A 23293-nucleotide genomic window follows, 5' to 3' on the forward strand; every position below is an offset into this window, starting at 1 on the left:
GAGTTCCAAGACAATTTTTCCCATTGAAAATAATAGAAACTGGATTAATCCTGGGTCCCACAAACTCAAATTTTAACAGGAAATACACTGGATTTTAAGGTAAAATATTAACAAAGATTCCACAAACACACACATACAATGTGCAATGGGCCACAAACACACACATACAATGTGCAGGGCATTCGGATTCCAAAGCAGAGTTCGGATTCCAAGACAAAATTTACTACAAAAAAAAGGTTGTATTCCAAGTCGTTTGAGTTCTGGGGTGTTCGGATTCCAAGGTACCACTGTCCTTAGATACACATAACCCGGTGGAATGAAAATAATCAATGGGATACTGAGTTATCAGGATAGAAATTATGAGTACAGGCAGTCCCCGAGTTACAGACACCTGACTTAAGTATGACTTGTACTTAGGAACGCGTTTATAGCTTCATTTGATTTCATTGAGCAGTATTTCCAATGGCATAGACTCCTACACTTCTCCTGTAGCAGATTCAGGCCACATTAAGAACAGTGTGTGGTTGTGCATGCTGTACTTTAGAGGGGAGACGGTACACTAACAACTGAATAAAAGATAAACAAAGCTAAGTGCTTTTACAAGTTTTAATAAATGTGGGGAAAAAAAGGAATGAATCAATCAGAAAAGGAGAAAATGAATGCTAGATTTTTGCATAAAGATATTTAAATAAAACTTAAAAGAGATATTTTCATAAATTTAAGAATGATTTAAGCAATTTTGATATAAATTAATCCCACGCATTGGGTGAAGTCAGTGAGGAGTGCTGCTACACTGTCTTATGCTGATCAGAGTAGCGTTCTGAGATATCCCCAGCGTGTGATTAGTAATACATAGTTCTTTGCACTCTATATATATTTGGCAAGTTTAAATTTTTTGGACTGTGGTGATCTACTTGCCTTCAGCCTTTTTTTTCAATTATTGATCGTACCTTAGAGGGAACACTTGGTCCTTTTGGTCCTTTTGTCAGCAGGGTACAGAGGGAAGCAGCAAGAATCTTAAAACCTACATGCTCTGAGTTACATACAAATCCAACTTAAGAACAGCTTTTTAAAAAATATCTTTATTCATTTTATAGCCAAAAATAAGTACAACATATTTTACAGACATTTTACACTTTATCAACACTTGAATTCTATCAAATTATATTTATGACAAATACATATATCAACCTCCCTCTTTATAGATATCCAACAATTGCACTCTAAATAAAAATAACTACCCACCCTCCCTGGATGTGCATGATCAAAGGGTAAAATCAATAATCACTCCTTGCAGAATTCTGTCAATGGCTCCCAAACATCCATAAATTTAAATTTTAAAAACGTAACTCGTTCTTAACCCGGGGACTGCCTGTATTGTAGAACTGATCAAATTGGAGGGGGGTTGCACTATATGTTAAAGAGGGAATTGAATCAAACCAAATACACATTCTGCATGACATAGATAGCAGTGTGGAATCCATATGGATCGAAATTCCATGTGTGAAGGGATGGAATGTAGAGGCAAGGCTGTAGTACTGTCCCCCAGGACAAAATGAGCAGACAGATGAAGAAATGTTACAGAGATTAGGACAGCTGGCAAATTGAACAACAGTATATTAATGGGTGATTTCAATCACAATGTTCAAATCATGGCGAAAAAAAGACGTCACAAAACCCCGCCATAATGCCAAAGGTTACCACTCCTCCATCTTCGGTCATAAAAAAAAAACTACACATAAGTAAAGAAACACAACAGTGCTTAAAATAGAAAGAAACCAGGTGCGATTAAATAAAAAGAGGGTAAACCTAATACTATAACAAGATAAGACTGATTGGAAACGAGAGGTTTTGAGGGATAGGGAAGTTTTAATTACAATGATAAATTAAAATAAAAGGGAGGGTAGAGAGATGGGGAGTAACGAGAGGGAAACAGGGATATCTCTTCTTAACATAAGAACATAAGCAGTGCCTCCTCCGGGTCAGACCATAGGTCCATTACGCCCAGCAGTCCGCTCCCGCGGCGGCCCAAACAGGCCATGACCTGTCTAAATCACCAGAAGGGGCCCCCATGCCACCTTGGTTTCCTGATGAGTCCTATCTTCCCATCGAAGTCCTAGCCCTCCGGTCTTGCACATGCACGACCTGGTTGGGTTTCTATACTTTCTCAGTATCCCACGATCCCTTTATCCCCCAGGATAAAAGTTTTTTTTTTCCTCCCACTTATTGGTAGGCATCTTTAAAAAAAAGAAATGTTTTGAGATTTATTTTAAATTTATTTAGGGAATTTTCATTGCGAAGATAGGATGACATTGCATTCCAGAGCGAGGGTGCAACTATTGAGAAAATGGAATTTCTAGTATAGTATAGGTCCTTAATTGAAGATACTGTCAATAGGTTTTGATTCGTAGATCTAAGGACCAGCTCAAAATAGTAAATGCATAAAAATATAGATCAGCCAGCTGGACAAATAGTTGGACTATTATGCTGGCAGGATTTATGTGAAGAGACTGAAGGGACATCTGGTATATAAAATTGGAAGATGAGTACTTGAATGTTTTCTCCAGCTGACTTTGATCTATATTTTTTGATGCGTCTACTATGATGTGAATTGTGGACTAACTTTTTCCCTTAGCAGCGCAATATCACAAACTGAACCTGAACCAGAAATGGTTTTCTTTTTTTTTTCAATTCTTTATTAATTTTTATTACTAACAAAAAAGTGCAACACAATATTCACATAAGAACATAAGAATTGCCGCTGCTGGGTCAGACCAGTGGTCCATCATGCCCCGCAGTCCGCTCACGCGGCGGCCCTCTGGTCAAAGACCAGCACCCTAACCGAGACTAGCCCTACTAGCGCCCGTTCTTGTTCAGCAGGAACTTGTCTAACTTTGTCTTGAATCCCTGGAGGGTGTTTTCCTCTATAACAGCCTCTGGAAGAGCATTCCAGCTTTCTACCACTCTCTGGGTGAAGAAGAACTTCCTTACGTTTGTACGGAATCTATCCCCTTTCAACTTTAGAAAGTGCCTTCTCGTTCTCCCTACCTTGGAGAGGGTGATCAACCTGTCCTTATCTACTGAGTCTATCCCCTTCAGTACCTTGAATGTTTCGATCATGTCCCCTCTCAATCTCCTCTGTTCGAGGGAGAAGAGGCCCAGTTTCTCTAATCTTTCGCTGTATGGCAGCTCCTCCAACCCCTTAACAATCTTAGACGCTCTTCTCTGGACCCTTTCAAGTAGTACCATGTCCTTCTTCATGTACGGCGACCAATGCTGGACGCAGTACTCCAGGTGAGGGCGTACCCAGTACAGCGGCATCATAACCTTCTCTGATCTGTTCGTGATCCCCTTCTTTATCATTCCTAGCATTCTGTTTGCCCTTTTTCCTTCCGCCACACATTGCATGGACGGCTTCATCGACTTGTCGATCAGATCTCCTAAGTCCCTTTCCTGGGAGGTCTCTCCAAGTACCGCCCCGGACATCCTGTATTTGTGCATGAGATTTTTGTTACCGACATGCATCACTCTACACTTATCCACGTTGAACCTCATCTGCCATGTCAATGCCCATTCCTCGAGCCTGATTATGTCACGTTGCAGATCTTTGCAATCCCCCTGCGTCTTCACTACTCTGAATAACTTTGTATCGTCCACAAATTTAATCATCTCGCTCGTCATACCTATGTCCAGATCATTTATAAAGATGTTATCACATCAGTATTAATAAATAAGCACTTAAATACAATCAATATTAATACAATATATGCCCTCCTCCCCACAATTACCTTAAAGATCACCCTAAAGATACATTTCCACCCACCCCGGATGTGTCTTAATTACATCAATAAAAGAAGGCCAAACAAACTATAACAATTGTACAAAAGATGTTAATGGACCCCAAATTAAGTTAAAGTGATACACATCAGGAAGAATATTCAAATCATAGTTACCTGAAGCTAGGGTCCATTTTAGGAATCAGCACCCAAGAAAAAGATCTAGGTGTCATTGCAGATATTACGCTGAAATCTTCTGCCCAGTGTGTGATTGTGGCAACAAAAACAAACAAACAGGATGCTAGAAATTATTACAAAATGGATGGTAAGACTGAGAATATTATAATGCCTCTGTACTGCTCCATGGTGCATCCTCATCTTGAGTATTGTACACAGTTCTGGGTCTCCATGTCTCAAAAAAGATATAGCAGAAGTAGAAAATATTCAAAGAGCGACAAGATTGGTAAAGGGGATGGAACTCCTCTTGTATGAGGAAAGATTAAAGAGGCTGGGACTCTTCAGCTTGAAAAGAGACAGCTGAAGGGAGATCTGATTAAAGTCTACAAAATCCTGACTGGTGTAGACTGGGTATTGACTGGTGTAGACTGGTGAATTGACTTTTCACCCTTTCTAAAAGTAAACAAAACAATGGACACTCATTGAAATTGCATGGAGATACTTTTAAAGCAAATAAGAGATAGTATTTTCTTACTCAATGAATTGTTAAGTTCTGAATATGGTCATAGCATGGGTTTAAATAAGGTTTGGACAAGTTCAGGAGGAAATGCCTATAATCTGCTTTTGAGACAGAGAAGGGGGAAGCCAGTGCTTGCTCTGGGATTGGTAGCATGGAATGTTGCTCCTATTTGAGCTTCTGCCAGGTACTTGTGACCTGGATTGTCCACTGTTGGGAACAGGATACTGGGCTAGATGGACTATTGGACTGACTGAGTATAGCTATTCTTATGTTCTTACAGAATGCTATAATTTATGTGCTAAAGTGACACATTTTTATGCTTGCATTTACGCCTGCTATTGACATGGCATGGGGAGCACCTAAATGTGGACACACAAATGCCGACTTACAATAGTATTCTGTAATGGAATATGGGCATCCAGGTACCACATTTGTGGCTCCCAATTTTAGAATTGAACCCAAAGGGCCATATTCTATAAGCGGCGCTAACTTCACCTAACTTTTAAGTGCTGGTCCACGCAGTTGTCAATCAGCTAGGTGTCCTTTATAGAATCTAGCAGTGCCTAAGTGGACTTAGGAGTCACTAGGCATCCTTGAGGTAGGCAAAGGGTATGTGGCCTAATTTACTGGCGCCTATGTTACAACCTAGCCACGCCCATTTACCATGCCTATTTTCCGCCCCTAACCATGCCTACTTTTCAGGTAGACATAATTAGGCATCAGATGGTGTCTTGAGTTAGGTGTTACTAGGTAATGCACAGATATCCATGTGTAAGTTCAATTATCAATTAAAACAATTACCATACTGGGCAGGAGCGAGCTTTCCGCACTTCTGCCTCACACTGAGCCCCTCTGAATGGCTGCTGTGAATTCTTGCGGTGTACCAGGAAGGTATGAGCTTACTGAATGGCTGCCACCAGTTCTCGCAGGACTTGTGAGCGGCAAAAAGTGGCAAAAAAGCTCACTTATGCCCGGTACACTGCTGGGCAGTGAAAACTCGAGGCAGCCATTCAGGGAGGGGCTCATGTGGGGCAGGAACACAGAAAGCTTGCTCCTGCCCGGTACACCAAGGATTCAAAAAGGTACACAGGGAGAGGCGGGTAAAAAAAATTGTCAGTCAGCCAGGAGGAATCCCTCCTGTCTCAGCCTACTAGTGGACCACCAGGTCATACGGCAGGTTTGATGGAGGCCTGCAGGACATCGGGAGAGACGGGGGATAGGGTACAGGGCAGAGATGGGGTACAGGGTGGAGAGTCTAGCAGGGCAGGGAGGGGGACAGGGTGGAGAGCCTGACAGGGCAAGGAGTGAGGGGGGCTGGGTGCAGAGCCTGGCAAAGAATGAGGGGAGGGGGGGCTGGGTGCAGATTTTGGTAGGGCAGGGCACATGAATATGAACCCCCTGGTTTATATTCAAGTCAACCTTTTTTTTCCTCCTTTTTTTTTGGGGGGGGGGGAAGGAAGGATACCTCGATATATTTGGATCATGTTATATTTGAGTGTATATATATATAGGAGCATCCAGCTACCAATATATACTGTATATATCTTTCTTTCTAGCTGTCTCTTAGGTGGGGTTTTCCAGTTGGTTTCTACTCATCGTTGTATAATGCATCAACAGGTTCTTCACACTATGAATGACATTAGGTACTTTTCTGATTTGGAATGTCACTTTCCTGACCTGAGCAACATCTGGAACTAAGCACTCTCTCGCCACAATGTCAGTCCAAACTAAAAATAAGAAATCAAAAATGCCTGCCTATTTTAATCATTGCAATATTTACCATTGGCAGTTACATTACACAAATAATCAACCAGACTACTTATTTATTTGGACAAAAAACTTGGCTGTGGCTTTATTAATAGCAACATTTCATATGAACGCAGTGAATGAAATTATACAAGTTTAATAACTATTTCCAAGTATGACCTTTGGCTTTACTTTTCCTTACACAGCTGATTGGGAATGCCTTTCAGTAACATTAAACATTTATTTCCTATTTTTGCCATCATTAAAGGTTGGCTGGAAACCTATATTACAATATTACCATAGCTGTGTAGCATTTGTATGTTACACAGATAATATTCAATAATTTGTTTTAGGCTATGGTATATGAATTAATATTAACTTTGACCAATGTGGAATAATGAGCTAAAATGTATTAACTTGTGCAAACTTTATATGTAGAAGCTTGAAAGCTATTTTATAATATAATTGAAAGCATTTTAAGTGACAGGTAGAGCTTAAGAAGCGTGTTGTAGTTGAAACCTCCTTTCAGAGATCAAAGGAGATGTATTACATGACTGTATATGTTTAGGGTCCTGCAAGGTCTTTTGCTTCCTTGATTTTATTTTTTGTACAACTGTTTAAGCCCGTTACATTAACGGGTGCTAGAGTAGATGTGTCTGTCTGACTTTTTTTCTTTTTCTCTCTCTCCTTTTCCGCTGTCTGTCTGTCTTTCTTTCTTTCTGTCTCTCTCTCTCTCTCCTTGGCCGCTTTCTACACTCAGGTCCAACAATTGTCCTTTTCTATTCCCTCCCTCCTTCTTTCCTATGTCCTTAGTGCCCCCAGTGCCTCCTTCCTATGTCCATAGTGCCCCTTCCTATGTCCTTAGTGCCCCCAGTGCCTCCTTCCTATGTCCATAGTGCCCCTTCCTATGTCCTTAGTGCCTCCTTCCCATGTCCTTAGTGAACCAGTGCCTCCTTCCTATGTCCTTAGTGCCCCTTCCTATGTCCTTAGTGCCTCCTTCCTATGTCCATAGTGCCCCTTCCTATGTCCTTAGTGCCTCCTTCCCATGTCCTTAGTGAACCAGTGCCTCCTTCCTATGTCCTTAGTGCCCCTTCCTATGTCCTTAGTGCCCCCAGTGCCTCCTTCCTATGTCCATAGTGCCCCTTCCTATGTCCTTAGTGCCCCCAGTGCCTCCTTCCTATGTCCATAGTGCCCCTTCCTATGTCCTTAGTGCCTCCTTCCCATGTCCTTAGTGAACCAGTGCCTCCTTCCTATGTCCTTAGTGCCCCTTCCTATGACCTTAGTGCCCCCAGTGCCTCCTTCCCATGTCCTTAGTGCCCCAGTGCCTCCTTCCTATGTCCTTAGTGCCCCCAGTGCCTCCTTCCTATGTCCTTAGTGCCCCAGTGCCTCCTTCCCATGTCCTTAGTGCCCCTTCCCATATCCTTAGTGCCCCCAGTGCCTCCTTCCTATGTCCTTAGTGCCCCAGTGCCTCCTTCCCATGTCCTTAGTGCCCCTTCCCATGTCCTTAGTGCCTCCAGTGCTTCCTTCCCATGTCCTTAGTGCCCCTTCCCATGTCCTTAGTGCCCCCAGTGCATCCTTCCTATGTCCTTAGTGCCCCTTCCCATGTCCTTAGTGTCCCCAGTGCCTCCTTCCCATGTCCTTAGTGCCCCCAGTGCATCTTTCCTGTCCTTAGTGCCCCTTCCCATGTCCTTAGTGTCCCAGTGCCCCTTCCCATATCCTTAGTGCTCCCAGTGCTCCTTTCTATGTCCCTTCCTCACTGCCTTCCAGTCTTTGTCCCACCCCCCTCCCCTGAAGCTAGCCAGCTTACCTCCCTCCCTATCTGCTGCGCTAAATCCAGCCTGCCTGCCTCCCTCCAGTGCCAAAGCCAAAGCCTGCCCCCCCCCCCCGTACTGGCTCCCGCTGCTGCTACCTACCGTCTGGCCTACCGCCGCTTCAAACACCCCCCGCAGTCTGCCGCCGCTGCCACCCACAAAAACTAAAACAAAAGGAAAAGGGTCCACCGCAAACAAACTGCTGAATGCGTCAAACACTGCCACGGAGCTACAGATCATGGAGGCAGGGATCACAGAGGTAGAAGTGTGCATGCACGCTTAGGGTTTTATTATTATTGATGACTATCACAGTATGAGATGTAGCCACACTTAAACATTCAAATACTCTTGGAAGTTTCTTGTAGAATGCCTAAGGGAACATTTGAAACACATTAACAGAGACTGGTTTTGGTTTGGTAATGATTCTAGATGAAATTAGCAGTTTGAGCTATCTTCATATGTTTGATTTGTACGGGTCTTTTGATTTGTAAATAAAAAGACACATATCCTAAAAATATTGGCTGAAGATTGCAGAATGAGTTTCATGCAACAACATTTAGCATGCACGGTAAGATTATTTTGTAAGTGCTATAAACAGTGTGCTATGCAATAAGATCTTTGGGGGGTAATAAGCTATTCAAGTGGAGTTTGTACCAATCGCAAAATGTGCACCAGCTTTTTTGGTGGGTATATTCAGTAGTTATGATCATACAAAGTCTTTGTGTTATTTATTCCTTGCCATTTCTCCATCACCATGGAATGCCACTTCTGAATGCAAGGGAAAATCTATGCACTGCAAAATAAGGAGCCCATATTTTTCCTGGATTAAAGGTGGGAAAGAAAAAAAGCTCTGATTTCCATGAACAAAATGCCATTTACCCTTGTACAGAGCTTCCACTGCTCTCCTTATATATGCTACACTTAAAGGGGCTGATATTCAAGTAGGAGCGACTCTCGTTCACCAGTTCCATATCTGAATTTCTGCAAGCGTTATCCAGAGAATTGTGATACTATCCAGGAAGTCTACATATTACATATAAATCTGAACATTCAATACATTAATGAAAACATATGGAGGGGCATAATCGAAAGGGACGTCTAAGTCCGTTTACGTCCATCTCGCAAGTCGTCCAAAGTTAAAAAGAGCCTAAGACACATTTTCGAAAGATACGTCCAACTTTTTTTTACTTTCAAAAATCGTCTAATTATACGTCCTGTCGATCTGATCGTCCAAGCCGCTAAATCGTCCATCTTTATACCACATTTCCGTCCAACTTTCCGTCCAAGTCCAAAACGCCTAGAACAAGTCCTGTTGGACGTGGGAGGGGTCTGCAAAGTGATGGATTGAACAACCAGACATGCCACTTAAATCGTGGGGTACCTTACAGGGCACTGCTGTGAACTTCACAAAAAGGGTGCCATGGCTTCTCCTCACTATAGCTCCCTTGTAGGTGACGGTGAACCCCCAATTCACCTCCAGAATCCCTTAGACCCACTTATCTACCACCCCAATAGCCCTTACGGCTGCAGGAGCCACTTATATGCCAGTAAAAATGGGTTTTGGGGGTGTATAGGGTAGTGTGCTTGTTTAAGTATCAATACAGTGATTACAGGGACTTATAGGCATGGGTCCTCTCCATGGGTCCCTAACCCACCCCCAAGACGACTTAAGCTGTCTCTGTGCTGGACGACTAGGCTTTCCTATGCCAGGCTATGGAGGCTGAAATTTAAAGTTGTGAATAAAATTTTTATGGGGGTGGGAGGGGGTTGGTGATCACTGGGGTAGTGTGTGGGGGTCTGTGTTATGTGTTTGCAGTGCTTATCTGGTGACTTTAGGTGGGTTTTTGTGACTTAGACCATGTTTTACATGGTCTAAGTCACAACGTCCAAGTTCCGTCGATCCTGGGCTGTATAACTTTCGGTTATACATGCTGTACGACTAAGTCTAAGCCAGCCCACGTCCCACCCAACTCCTGCCCTCGACATACCTCCTGAAACACCCCGTTTAGCTTTGGACGTTGAGCGGCATTATGAAGGCCTAGGTCATTTTTAAGTACGTCCAAAACCAGGTTTTATTATCGGCACTTGGACGTATTTGAGAAATGTTCGTCCAAGTGCTGACTTAGGCCGATTGTTGGACATTTTTCTCTTTTGATTATGAGCCCCTTATTATAATATTTATTATACAATGCATAAATATAACATAATGCAAAATCAGTACACACATTAATCACACCATTCATACCACACACTCATTGCAGTTTTACACCATCTCTATCTTATGACACTAAACCATACAAATATAAATATAAAGATACATTTTCACCACAAACTGCTGAAAGATAAGAAGTCTCTAGACCAAAATTTCACTCCAATGGTCACTCTCAGTAACTGAGAGTAGCACAGCGGCGTACACACGTTGAAAATCATCCAGAGTGAAAATAAATATTCTCTCTCAAACAGCTCCCAGTTATATTAAATCCACATTGTGCAACAAGTACAGATACACCAGTCTGCAGTCCAGGAAAACGTTCTCAAAGTGCAAAAGCTTCAACTCGACGCAGTTCTATGTTTCACCGTCAGCGTCATCGGGAGTTGAAATCCAGGCTTTACTGCTGCCGTGACATAGAAACATGACGGCAGATAAAGATCACATGGCCCATCTAGTCTGCCCAGACACAGTAACCATTATCTCTTTCTCTCTCTGAGAGATTCCACATGCCTAGCTTGAGTTCAGACACAGTCTCTGCTTCCACCTCCAATTTAAGGATGGAGTCTTTATGGACTCTCCACTCCCCCAGGCAGTGGTGAATTTTAGTCCATTCTCTGGGTAGCTGCCTGATTAAATTAGGACAAAAAAAAAAGGCTGATTACTTTTCTGGGTGCTGGTCTGAATATCTCTGGAGGTTAAGTTATACCCACATATTCAATATCAGCCAGTATCTGGCTACTGGTGCTGACTATTCAGGTATCAAATATCTGTAGTGGATAGTGTTTAAATCAAATGCTGACTGCTGTTGTGATTGACCTCTCTGCTAATTTGAGTGCCTTTTGCTTGCCTTACAGATCCCTCATGCTGCTCTCTCTCTCTCCAACTTCCATTTAGTCCTGCTGAAACTAGTCGCGCTGAAGTCCCACCCACAGTCTCCCCAGAACTTTCCCTGTTAGTCCTGCTGAAGTCCCACCCACAAGTCCCACCCACAGTCTCCCCAGAACTTTCCCATGCTGATAACTCTCTCTGGCTTTCTACTATCACTCCCGCTGAAGCTTCTCCTGCTGAAATCCTGCCCATAGTCTCCCGAGCTATCTCTCTCCAGCTTCTACTATCAGTTTGACTGAAGTTAGTCTCGCTGAAGTCCCGCCCATGGTTTCTCCAGAAGTAACCTGATTTGCTCCTTGCTTTTATTTCAATCTGATCCTGGTGGCGTTCCATGCCTTGGGTATGCGCCAAAGGAGCACGCCCAAGCAGCAGCTCATAGTCCTCCTTGGGGTGAACTCTGGGGACATTGTTTTATTCACAATTCTTGCTTCTTGCTTCATTGTCTTTTAAAGTACTTTACATTCCACTACTGATATTAATAATGTCTCCTTTGACAGTTTTGCCCATTCTGGTATGCATTTGCCACCCCCCTCCCCCCCAAACAAGAAAGCTTTCTGCTGCCTATGATTGAGGATATGAAATACTTTTTGTTAAGAGGTTATTTCATTTCAGCTGGCTGGCATAAGGGATGTTATCACCAACTGAAAACGGAAAAAGTTCCACAAATCAAATGAGAAGCATATTTCTGCTGTGCTTTTTGTGGCGTTAGAAGGGATTTTGTGGCCGCTGGTGTGGGTGCTACACTTTTTTTTTTTTTTAAATATTAATAGCCATGCTAATGAGTGAAAGTTTCAGAATTTCTTAGGGAAAATGTATTATATTACTTAGCATATTAACTCCCATTTTAATGATGGGCAACTTTATAACAGGGCATTTATAAACATTGCCACAAACATCTATCTATTGAGGCATAGGTGCATTTGAACTTTCATAAAATGTCTTCCAGCATCAACCTAGCAGTGCACAAATTTCCATATACAAATTAGCACTCTGATGTCACCAGGCACTCTTGCCTTGTTTAATATAAAGTTTATCATTCTAGAGAGTGGTTCATATATCACGTATTTTATTTTTAGATCAATATGTTGTATGCTTCCTCCTGAAGAAACACCCGTGTAGAGGAAGTTTCACTTTGGATATTATATTAGGTGAATTTACATGGAGTTAATTTGAAGCACATCAGTTTGCCAGACTGACAACAGATTCCTGTATTAATGACCCCATTATTCTCTGATTTCTACATCTATAAGATACGTATTATCTATATCATTCAAAGACTGATAATACAGGCATGGTGCAGTGATGGAAAGACAAGTCGTCTGTTCAATTTGTTGATTAGAGGCACTTGAGCACAAAAATTTTTTTTTTATGTAGTTTATGTATTCATAGTAATGTTTATATACAACTGTTTCCCAAATTGATTGGTAGTTCACTATAGCATAGTCTGGAATAGCCCTCATCTCAGAAATAAGCCTTAATTTAGTACATTTTGGGCCTCATTCTCAAAACGGCATCCTGATTGTAGGCCATGGTAGGCGTCTTACCACCGTCTAAAAGACCAATCGGGTTGCCCGTTTTAAAAAAAACAACTGATATGGTGAACAATGCCTAAAGTGTAGGCATTTGACTCGCACATAGGCATGCCTATTCACGTCTAAGGCCTGAGTAGGCATGGCTTATGCCGTAAGTGGCTATGCCTAGGCTCTTCCATAGGCGTGAGTCAGACGCCTTACATGTGGTCTCTATAAAGCTGGCCTACATTTAAGGCATCTGTACAAAAACCAGAAGCGATTCTGGATGTGGCACCTATCGGTGATTGACATGCAGTTGATGTCAGTTTTGCAGACGCCTACTGCCGCTGGCGCCGTTTCCAGAATCAAGCCCTTAAGGCCTTACTTAAAGCCTATTTTTTTTCCCCCCTCAGGCTTTTCTGGAAGCGGATTAGCCTGCTCTATTCCATTCTCCTGTAGCAGACTTTAGCATTTTCAATCAGATTGCGAGTAAATGAGCACTTCCCTCTAAGTCCATTTGCTATCCCTCATTCCATATTTTCTTTATAGCATTATTAATCTTTTATTTTGGCAATCAGACTCTTGAAATTTCCATCTAAATTTGGATGGGGGCTTGTTCTAATTATTGCATAATTTTGTGTATATGTCTTAAACTTTCTTTACTCAGTATTTAATCATAAATGTTTCAGAACAAAACAGGTCTTCCAGTTGTTTAACTATCTTTTATTTTTATTATTCTTTCCAATTCATTTTTCAAGGATTCTACAAGTTAGTGAATTTCTCTAGCCCTCACAGAAGTTAACAAGGAATAGAGATTTCTATAGGCGGTACATTGTTTCAACAGAGGCTCTTATGGTTGATATCAAACTGTAAACCTCTAGCAAAGCCATGATGCCATAAACCAGTGATTCTTAAACATGTCCTGGGGGACCCCGAGCCAGTCTGGTTTTCAAGATATCCCTAATGAATATGCATGAGGCAGATTTTCATATAATAGAGGTGACATGCATGCAAATCTACCTCATGCATATTCATTAGGGATATCTTGAAAACTCGACTGGCTGGGGGTCCCCCAGGACATGTTTAAGAACCACTGCCATAAACAATGTAGGTCAAATTGGCAATGCTCAGATACTTAAAACCTCTGTCCCAATAAACACCTTTTATAAGAATATAAAGAGAACTACATAGTTCAGAGAAGACAGTGGATTTTTATTAAAGGCTGCAGTAAGTTTTACCAAAACATTCCAGAAAATTCAAATATACATTCATTATACATACATTATAGTAATATCCCCCTCTATTTTTTTTCATCATATCAGTCTTATATCTTTTTCCTAATTTTAGCTTTGTACATCACTAAGATGATGCATTCTATTTGACATATTTCAAAATAAATGAACTTGGATGTGAACCTGCTCTGAGGCTGGCACATACCTATATCACAATTCTACCCTTAAACTATACCTTTGGAAATGCCTACATATATCTCAAGGTGGTTACCTTTTGCACATATATACGACTATTCAATCCAATAATAGCCCTTTACATGTGTAAAACATGTTTTATATGCAGATATAGGACAGCTCTACAAAGGGGCACCTATATTAAACAGCTTATTTGGAATTTATGCTATAAAGGAAAGCAATCACCTACTTTTATTTATAGAATAGCAGAATAACATACTGTCCAATATTCAGCTGGCCAGGAACGGCTCCTAGCTGGCTAAATAGGCCAGAAAACTGGGCTATTTAAATAGCTAGTCTATCTTTGGCCTCTATAAACTTAATCAGCCAGAGCTGAATATCAAAATGGCCGGCTAAGTTTTTAGCGGCCATAAATAAAATGGATATTCAATACTGGTCACTGGAAATAGCTAGGCATGGAATATCTGGCCTAAATACCGACTGCAAGACTCAGCCCAGCTAACTCCTGTGATCTAAATATCGGCCCCATAGAATTTAGGTATGACCATTTACAGCAGCCATACACCTAGACTGATAAAAAAAAATGCTTAGGAACTATACTATTCTATAATTTACACATGAAACTGTGTATCCCATTCATGCTCCACCCATTTGACGTCTCTCTCAAACTAGGTGACAGCATCTAGGATCCATTTTTACAAAATAGCGTTTATACACATGGATATGACAGCATTCTGATTGTTTATGTGTGATCTTGGGGCCTCAATGTTGCCCCCCCCCCTACCCATCTCATAGAATTACCCCCAAAACGCTTTATAAAATTAGCCTCTAAAATGTGATTGTTTTCCCAGCCAATGCTTTGTTTTAGCCGAAATGCCATTGCATGAGCCTGAACGGCTGGCGTGATCAGTCTTAAAACGTTAAACTTTGTATCCCCTGGCACATATTTTGCTTTATACAAATCGATAATGTGCTATTGCAAACTTTGTTGGCATGCAAAGGATTTGATGTTCAAAGTAGTTGGTACAATAGCTTTTAATAAGCCATGATACTATTAAGTACTTATCCAGTAGTCAAAATACTCAGCTGTTCTTCTGTCTGCCTCATAGCATATTGATTGCTACGAACCAGTTCTATCCTGCATACTAAAGTGTACTAGAAAATCATTACAGTGCAATTAAAAACAATGTTGTTGCTCGGAGTAGAATATAATTTTTCTCCATGCGTCTGACTGGTCTCCAGTTATATTTCTTTCCTCAACCTCTTGTGATTATCTGTATCAGTGGTGGTCAAAGGATACAGCTGTCATGTAACACTCAACAGATGGCAGTTGTTGTGTGATGCTTCATCCATTTTTGGACATTCTGGTGACATTTGATCTCTAGTCTTCCCTTAATCCTATCATGGATCTCACTTCTTTCAACCGGCGCAGCTCTAAAATATTAGATGACAAAATTCATCTTTCTAAAGAAATTGAGATAAATTTGGCTTCCTTTCTGAAATGCAATACACTGTACAGAATTTCAGTTTTTTTTTTTTTTTTTGGAACTCATACGCATTAAAGATGAATGAAATAGCTATAGCAGAAGCGAACTCTCTTAACTTCTATAAAGACTTTAAAGAATTGATTTTAGGTTTAAAAGCAAAGCAAATCCACAAATCAAACCAGTAAAATGTTTTCTTTAAAGGGTAGTAAGAATCTATGATTCCTTCAAATGTTTTAGTAAACTAAACTGTTCAGTGTAATCATTTTTCTTATGTTTGGAAGAGAGAACTTTTAAACAGAAGGGGAAAAATCTAGCATCTGTTAAAATGCAGCCTATGCATTATTTGCTATAATTGAAGAAGATGTCTGCAATATGCCATCTCCGTATCTATCAATTAACTTTTTGAAACCTGTTAATAGAATTTATGAACAATGCGAGGTTCTAGAAACTTCAGCTAGTTGGAAGCACAAGGTGTGAGGAGCTGGTGAAAAGAGTATGAAATGGAAAAATTGTTTTTCTCTCATCTAATTGGCTGTTACTGGATGCTGCCATATTTGTTTTGTTTTTTAACTCTCACACATGTGAATGGCAATTTTATGACACGTTGGCTAGCTAGGAAGTGTAAGAAGGCATCTGAAAAAAAAAAAAAGGTATTCAGGTGGCAATTCTATACCGATGAGCCTATACGAGGGGGTGTCAAAAAGTTCTCAATCCAAACAGGAAGAGAAGGGGGGGGGGGGCACCAGTTAGTTGGGTTTTCAAGATATCCACAATAAATATGCAAGAGAGAAATTTTCATTCATGCAGGAAGGTATTTTAAATACCTGATTGGCTGGGTTTAGGTTTAGGGATCACTGAATTATCCAAATAAGGGCCACTCATGTCAACAAAATTCATGACGTAGCATAAAAATTTACTTCTATACCGTAGTCACCGTTAAGTTCTAAGTGGTTTACAAAAGAAAAGGAAAAAATACAGAAGAATGAAAAGTTTTAATCACCTAAGTATCCAGAGAGCAAGTACGTTTTCAGATGAGTCCTAAATAATTGGTAAGAGCAAGATGTTGCGATTAGAGAAACTAAGGGCTCCTTTTACGAAGGTGCGCTAGGGTTTTTAGCGCACACACAAAATTACCGCGCGCTATAGTGTGTGGTAGCCGAAAATCTACAGCCTGATGAAAAGGAGGTGGTAGCGGCTAGCGCCCTTGGGAATTTAACGCGCGCTACTGCACGCATTAAGGCCCTAGCGAAACCTTCGTAAAAGGAGCCCTAAATCTGTATCCCAAGCTGCTGTCTGTTATGACAAGAGGCGATGATGTTATCTTTTAGATTTACACCCTTTAACCGATGGAAAGATAAATAATGCATGTGAGCGTCTGGAATTTTTATTATTAGTAAATGTGAATGAATCTAAAAGATAGTTAGGTGCCAAGCCAGTCAAGATCTTATAGCAGATACAACCAAACTTAAATCTGACCCGAGTTTCCATCGGCAACCAGTGGACAGCGAATGGTTTAATTTTATATGATGTGGCAGAGCTCATAGCAAAACTCCAGTGCCGCACTGCATGAAGCAATTAATCTCCTTCTCTGCTTCCACTCCTTAAACGGTGAGCAATTTTTTTTTTTTTCAATTGCATAACTTTACAAGACAAAAATCAAAATGAGAATGCATTGCTGCAAGCAAGGTTTCACAAGTATCTCTTCTAATCCCCTTGTCCTCAGACAACGTAAATGCTTGGCCAACCTAATACATACTTTCTGTTTGATTTTTTTTCCCACCGAAAAGACAAATTATTACGCATTCAAAAAAATGTAGATAAAGAATTAGAGTGTTGTTACGTAGAATAATTTTTAAGTGTAATAAAATATTGACAAGGTTTTTATCTGTGTCAAAATTATACACATGGGGGAGGGGTAATTTTATAATAGAGCATGTGCCATAATTCTCAAAAATGCAGCTATTTAGAGAAGTAGTTACTAAGAAGTGGTAAAAGTTGCATTTTTACTGCACCTTAGTTTACCACAGGTTAGTGTCTATTACTGGGAACAGACTATAGCAGTCAGTGATTGACTGCGGAGGGAGTATAGCTGCTTTCACTCCTCTACGACCAAACTGTACTGTTGGCACCACAATTGCAATAACACACAGTTTGCTGTGACCACAAAGCTCACAAGCATGAACTCAGCACTCAGACAAAAACAATTGCTTGCCTCATTAAAGCGTCAGGGCATTAAAGGCCTTCAGAGCTCTTTGGAAACAATATCAGTGTTGATGATAATGATTTTTTTGCTCACCGCCAACATGTGCTTTTCATGAGAACAAACAGATTTGCTCTTCGAAGTGCTGAAGTGTATGTCCTGTATCATTTCCTTCTCTATATAATTCTCTCCTTCTCTAGCATGTCTCTGCTGTCGTGCAGGTATCTTATAAAAATGGGTGCATTTGTTTCCCATTTGAGGATGGTAGGGGAGAGACTAGGGCAGCAACAAATTTTCAGTGTCCACAGTCCCATTTTAGTATCCACAGAAATCATGTGACCCCCCATGACCTTCCTTGGTTGGTTGGCCCTCCCGTAGTGCTCACTGTAAAGCTGCTCTAATCTTCTGTCTTTTGCTGAGCCTATACAGGCTTAGTTATAGCGTGGGCTTGATGGAACACATCCCCAAATGCAAATTTTGTGACTCCAATTGAGGTTGCAAGCTACTATTTGAGAAGTTCTGGACTAGGGAGCCCACTAACATGTTTCTATTTGGGGGGGTAACTGGAAACGAAGGGGAATTCCCTTTTGTGCATTGCTAGGAGAGCTCATTTAAATACTAATGAGCTCCTAGCGATGTATTTGCAGAGGGTTCGGGGGGTTTGGGAAGAAGGGGGTGCATGCAGTAGGGGAGGGGGCACATGTGCTGTGGTGGGCATGGAAGCAGGCGCCCGCCCTGGGAGCCCCCTACTCTCACTATGCCACTTTTAACATTTATAGACTTCAAAATGTTTCCTTTTAGAAAAAAAAGGGCCCCATTGTTTCCCCTCTCAACCTAATGAATCAAGGAGTAGTCTAATGGTTAGTGCAGTTGGCTGAGAACCAGGAGGACAGGATTCAATTCTCACTGCAGCTCCCTGTGATGTTAGACAAGTCATTTAATTCTTCATTACCCCAGGTTCAAAATAAGTGTTTACGTATAATATGTCAACTGCTTTGATTGTAACTACAGAAAGGCAGTATATGAAATCTCATCCCATTCCCTCTTACAATTACCAGAATAAACCCTTTTACCAAGCCCAGTAGCACAGGCCAATGTGTTAAATGCTCTGACTACTATTACTACTACTATTAATTATTTCTATAGCACTACCAGATGTATGTAACGCTGTACAGAGTCACAAAGAAGACGGTCCCTGCTCAATAGAGCTTATAATCTAAACAGACAAGACAGACAATCAAGATGTCATGGATACATTTAAGGGGAATGGTTAATCTGCTGGCTAGGTTGAAGGACAGGACAATCAAGCCATTGTGACATCACTGATGAGGTTGGCTCTTAGGCATTGGTGGAATGATTATGACATCACAATCTCAGCTCTGCTTCCCAAAGACTAAAACTTTTCACACTACTACCACTATGCATTATTTCTATAGTGCTACCAGATACATGCAGCGCTGTACAGTCACAAAGAAGACAGTCCCTGCTTGAAAGAGCTTGCAATCTAACCAGACAAGACAGATAAACAGGATGTCATGGATACAGTTAAGAGGAATGGCTAATCTGCCGGCTGGGTTGGTGAGCAGTGGGGTGTAGGTTTGTGAATTGGCTATATCAAAAAGCTGTGAAGCCCAAAGACTAAATGGGCATCAGAGTATTTGTTGTGCATCTGCCGTGAAGCACTCACTTCTGCGGCTTAATAAAAGGGAGCCTAACCCCCTCTTCTACGAAACCGCGCTAGCGTTTTTTAGCGCAGAGAGCCACGCTGAATGGCCCACACTGCTCCCGATGCTCATTGAGTTCCTATGAGTGTCGGGAGCAGCGCAGGCCATTCAGTGCAGCTCCCTGCGCTAGAAACCACTAGCATGGTTTTTGTAGAAAAGGGGTATGAGTGGTAAAATGTACAGTTTTACAGTAGCCTAAATTACTGTGTGAACATCATAGTAGCATAGCATCATAGTAGAAAACTGCAAGGGAATGAAGATTGTGGAAATCCAACAGGGATGGATGAGGTTGCTATAGGTTTCCTGTAGGCGTGGCAGCACCAGAGTGAGGTTTGAAACTCAATGAGAGAGGCTATTGGAGTGCCTGAATGAGGCTTGGAATGTCCAGAGAGGGCTTCAAGTACGTAAAAGTGTTATCTGGTGGGGGGAGGGAGCAGAGGTGATCCCTGATCCCTCTTGCCCCATCAGTGCCTGATTTGAGAAAAGGAAGTCTTCTAAGATTATTACTAGGGGCAAGCTCACAAATAAATAAAGGAAAATTATGGCTGGGGGAATTTTGGTGCCATTTAATTTGTTCAGAAAGGTGGTAAATAAATCCTAATAAATAACTATCTTCGCCTCCTTTTTACAAAGCTGCACTAGCAGCTGCCACGAGGCAAACCCCCCAAAGCCCTTTACACTTCTCCCTCCGTATTCGCGGTTTCAGCAATCGTGATTTCGATTATTCACGGTTTTTAGTTTGCTGGTTCCTCCCCCCAAATTACGTCAGCTTGCATAGAGAAATCGCTGATTCCATGTGTTTACAGAGCAGATCGCTGATTCCCAGCACTTTCTTCACCGTGTTTTGCCTCTCATTCAGGAACAGGCCAGGTCTCCCACCATGTTATTCATGGTTTCACCATAAGCACGATGCTTTTTAATAGAAAATAGCGAATAACATATGAAAAAGTTATTTGCTGTTTTTCTGTGTTTGCGGGTCTGTTAATCCCCTGTCACAGCGAATACGGAGGGAGAAGTACACATCTCTATGGGCTTCGGAGCAGTTACCGCAATGGCAGCCCTAATACAGCTTTGTAAAAGGTAGGGTATGTTATTTCCTTCACATATATTAGTAACTGCCCTCTAAACAAGCATGCATTATGAAAACATGTTTATACTTCCACCCATTTTTCACTAAGGAGCATCTAGCTGAGTAAGCAGTTCAAGCTGAATCAGCCACTATTATGGTTGCAATGCTACAGAAAATTCTAGAAAGTATAAGGCACCTTTAGAACTCTAACAAACAGGTGATATGAGTTCTCAACATGTGCACTGCAAATAAAAGAGAAAATCATTCCCCTTCTTGCCAATGGAGCCTTTAAAAAATATTTTCAATTACGCAGGACAAGATTTTCTTATAAAAATAAACTATATGAGTGTTATTCATGGGATTGAGAGAAAAATCATTTTAAATTTCCTTTTAATAGATCCCTCATAAGATCTGGTGAAACGATACGAAGAAATAGCTTTGCTATAGAAAATCACACTGTGCTAAAATTAGATCTGATACGATGCAAGAACTATCCTTGAAGCTAATTTTTCTCTCTTGTTCTGATCGTTAGCATCATTTTGTCCCCATCTGCTGACTCAGAAAATTGCTATAATATGCCCATATGTCCATCAGAGCAGGGAACGTGTGCATTATATGAGCTCCTGAAAACCCTGTTTTGTTTAGTAAAACATATTGGAGGCGTTCGAACACTTTCTCCTGCCAGAGTGTGCGATATTCATTAAATGAAAATGTTAATAGACTTAAAAAAAAAAAACGGGCCGAACTACAGAAGATGATCAGTTGCAAAGAAGTATGTGAAAAAAACAGACAAAAAAACCCATCAACTGACATCTGTGGCATTGCACCACCAAAAAAATCAGATGAATGATACAGATCTAGATCTTATATACCATCTTATTCCATGGGCTCCTTTTACAAATGTGCGTAAGGGCCTTAACACGAGGAATAGCGCATGCTAAAATGCCGTGCGCGCTAGCCGCTACTGCCTCCTCTTGAGCAGGCGGTAGTTTTTCGGGTAGCACACGCTATAGCGCACACTAATCCGGTGCGTGCGCTTAAAACGCTAGTGCACCTTTGTAAAAGGAGCCCTATATTTTCTGTTGCTGTGTATCCGGGGACAGAAAGACAGCAAAGATACGCACTAATTTTGAAAGGAAATGAAAACATGCAATGGAACAGACTTGTTTCATTTTATTTCAAAACACCACCCTAAAAAAACATGCCTGATATTCAGAGGTTCAAATGGCCAAGAGAAGCTCCAGACCATGTAAATGGCTTATCCGGGGCCACCCGTGAATATTCAGCAGCACTTAACCGGATTGTGCCGCTGAATATCTGCAGTCAGCATCTAATCCAAAACCAGAACTTATGCGATTAAATGCCAAAAGCCAGCACATAATTGCATAAGATTACCACATAAAGTTTAGTTGTTTATTTGACATACCGCAAATATTAACTGGCAAATCTATGCGGTTTAGAAAAAAAAACACCTAGGGTAGGGTTTGGTCATAAACAGTGAATAATGCAGGACTCACTGAAACAAGAGGAAAAAGGGGACAAGAAAGGTTACAATATTGGCAAGGGTATGAGGGGAAGGAAAATAACCAAGCTGGGGGGGGGTAGGTAGATGGAAAATAGCTCTGATAAACTGTGCTGCATAAAGGGTAAATGACTTGGAGCTAGATTCACAAAGCAAACCGATCGTGTACTGATCAGTTTGCGAGCCCTTAGCGACCCCGGCCTGATTCACTTACCTCTCTGCCGACCATCCTCCGATCCGTGCATGCAAATGAGGGCAACGGCATGCAAAGTAGGTAGGGACCCGATTCACAAAGCAAAACCCTGCAACCCCGACTGAACTGGCCAATCACAAACAAGCGACTGCTGAGGACCAGTCGCTGAAGCCCTTTCCGTCTGCCCTGCCTTCTGCCGCCCTGCTCTCTGCCCTGTCAGCCCCGGTTCAGCGCCATGACTCGATCAGTTAGTAGAGGGATGAAACGCTCTATTTTCAACAGCATTTGTGCAGCTTTTTTCTCCCTATTCGGTGGAACTGAAACTCATAGCTGTAAGCCGCCTGTCTGCTGTATAAGCTGCCTGCCTGCCTGCCTGTCCGCTCCGAATGCCTGCTGGCCCCGACTCTCCCCTCCCTTCCCCTGGATCCAGCGCATGCAATAGTAGTTAATGGAGCCCAGCCCAAGAACCTGTTCACCCCGATCTTCCAGCCTTGTTCTCTGCCCCGAGCTCCTACTCTCTGTCACCTTCCCTGCAGTGCGAGCCCGCGGGTTTAAAGCGGGGATGCACACCGTAGCCAGCCCTACTTTAAACCCGCGGGCTCGCACTGCAGGGAAGGCGGTACAGAGCAGGAGAGTCTGGGCGGCAAGATTGCCTGGAAGGGGGGAGCAGGAGAGCCAGCCCGCGTGAAGGATTAAAAAAAAAACAAAAAACAAAAGTTGCGGCTGGACAGGCATGCGCAGACCATCTACGGATGATCTGCGCATGCACAGGGATCACTTAACCGCGATCCATGCCTGCAGATGGGGGCGTTCCTCCGAACGCCCTCATCTGCATATTTTGGCTTGAAGAATTCGTCGGACCTGCCCGAATCGGGCAGATCAGTGAATCCAGGCCTTGTTATACTGGGGGGGGGAGGGGGAGGGGGTGTTTCTGTGTGGTTCACACATTTTACTTATTATGTACCTGAGGCAATGAAGCGTTTAGTGACTTGCCCAGAGTTATGATGAGCTGCGGTAGGAATTGAACGTA

The sequence above is a fragment of the Geotrypetes seraphini genome, chromosome 12 (assembly GCF_902459505.1).
Source record: "Geotrypetes seraphini chromosome 12, aGeoSer1.1, whole genome shotgun sequence".
Taxonomy (NCBI): domain Eukaryota; kingdom Metazoa; phylum Chordata; class Amphibia; order Gymnophiona; family Dermophiidae; genus Geotrypetes; species Geotrypetes seraphini.